This window comes from Amblyraja radiata, chromosome 14 (genome assembly GCF_010909765.2).
Source record: "Amblyraja radiata isolate CabotCenter1 chromosome 14, sAmbRad1.1.pri, whole genome shotgun sequence".
Lineage (NCBI taxonomy): Eukaryota > Metazoa > Chordata > Chondrichthyes > Rajiformes > Rajidae > Amblyraja > Amblyraja radiata.
This window is the reverse complement of record NC_045969.1, coordinates 19,108,915-19,110,984: the sequence shown is the minus strand read 5'-3', so window position 1 is coordinate 19,110,984 and position 2,070 is coordinate 19,108,915. Positions and strand designations below refer to the sequence as shown.

Genomic DNA, 2,070 nt, shown 5'->3' with positions numbered 1-2,070 from the left:
TACAAAATCGTGCCAATGACGATTAATTTAACTATATTACTAAAACTAATATCTTGAACGCTCTTGTCTTTCTGTTTCTTGATTTCCGAGTGAATGCCGCCACTTACAGCTGTCATTTTTGGCCAGCTCACTCAGAGTCCCAGGGGGAGGGACTATAAAACCGGGAAGTGTTGTGCCTCACGCAGTCTCTGCAAGACAGAGGAAGCGAGAGGGTCACGGCTCTCTGAGCGGCGAATAACACTGAACGCACGTCTACTCCACGGCGAGCCCCCTTGATGTGGTTGCAAAGTGTTTGCCAAATTGTCTTGGCTTTTAAAGACTCTTCAGAAAATGTGTTTGATACTTGCAAAGTGTTTGCCAAATTGTCTTGGCTTTTAAAGACTCTTCTGAAAATGTGTTGGCTGCTTGCAAAGTGTTGGACTAATTGGCTCTTAAAATCGTCGCAACAGTATGCGGATGGATAAAGCGGCAATGTGGTGCTGAGTGCATCATTTCCGGTTCGTGGCAAGATGGCGCTGACTGCAGAAGGCACCGAGTGAAGACACCGCTGAATAATTCAAGAGAGCTGACTACTCTGTCAATGGTGAGTGTGATTGTTGGACGTTATTTAAAGCACGTATTTGCTTCAACAGCAGCAGCCTCTAAAGGAGGCTTTAAACATTTGAGTGAGTCTGTGTGTGTGTGTGTGTGTGTGTATAGATGTGTGTGTGAGTCTGTGTGTTTGTATATATGCGTGCTTATATAAAAGTGTGCTTTATTGAATGATGACCTGAGATAAATTATCAGATTTTATTGGTTAAAGTCTGACCGCTGAATCTCTCTATATTTAAATTGTCTCTTTTTTTTTTCAACAACAAAGAGACATAAAGACGCAGTGAGCAGCAACAAGAGGCACAGCAAGAAAGAATTATTCTCATCTTTGACATTTAAAATGTTGTTATATTTTAAGCGATTCACATGTTAAACTGTAATAAATCATTTTTCAACTTTTCATGCCTGCGTGTTCTTCATCACAATGGGAACCTAATGGGCAGGAATGGATACTCTGTGGGAGTATCTTGCTTCTGACCAAAGATAGGATCTTCGCTTCGGCCTCTGCAGGGAATTCCATAAATCCATAAGTTTCTCTGGGTGAAAAAGTTTCTTCTCACCTTAGTCTTAAATTACATGCCCTTTATTCTAAGACTGTGGCCCCTGGTTCTGGACTCAGCCAACATTGGGAACATTTTTCCTGCATCTAGCTTGTCCAGTCCTTTAATAATTTAATATGTTTCTATAAGATTCCCCCTCTTCCTTCTAAACTCCAGTGAATACAAGCCTAGTCTTTTCAATCTTTACTCATATACAGTCCCACCAACCCAGGGATCAATCTCATGAACCTACGCTGCAGAAGAACCTCTTCACTCTATACTGAAATCCTCTTGTTATGAAGGTCAACATTCCATAGCTTTCTTTACTGCCTGCTGTACCTCTAAGCCAACTTTCAGAGGCCGGTGTACAAGGACGCCCAGGTCTCGCTGCACATCCCCCTTAACTAACCTAACTCTATTGAGATAATAAACTGCCCCCTTGTTTTTGCCTTCAAAGTGGATAACCTCACATTTATCTATAGTATACTGCACATGCCATGCATCTGCCCACTCACTCAACCTGTCCAGGTCACCCTGCAACCTCCTAACATCCTCTTCACAGTTCACACTGCCACCCAGCTTTGTGTCATTCGCAAACTTGCGAGTGTTGCTCCTAATTCACTCTTCCAAATCATTTATATATATGGTAAACAGTTGTGGCCCCAATACCAAACCTTACGGCACTCCACTCGACACTGCCTGCCATTCTGAAAAGGACCCGTTCACTCCTTGCTTCCTGTCTACCAACCAATTTTCTATCCATGTGAACACCCTGCCCGCAATACCATGTGCTCAAGATGGACCACTCCTGCGAAAAACAATCGACAATCGGCAATGTAGGCAACACGACTTATCTTTCTTCAGGTTCCCCATTAAGGAGGAAAGGTAAGAAAACATTTATTACCTCTGTGGCACATTGAAAACTTTATTTGGCCTGTTT

At 42.7% G+C, this 2,070-nt stretch overlaps 1 long non-coding RNA gene across 1 annotated transcript; it reads left to right on the top strand.

Annotated features, from left to right (window-relative positions):
• The first annotated feature begins 282 nt into the window (after positions 1-282).
• On the top strand, positions 283-991 carry LOC116980907. The gene is made up of 2 exons (XR_004414094.1): positions 283-583; positions 860-991. It is a non-coding gene; the product is annotated as an uncharacterized LOC116980907 (long non-coding RNA).
• The last annotated feature ends 1,079 nt before the right edge of the window (positions 992-2,070 follow it).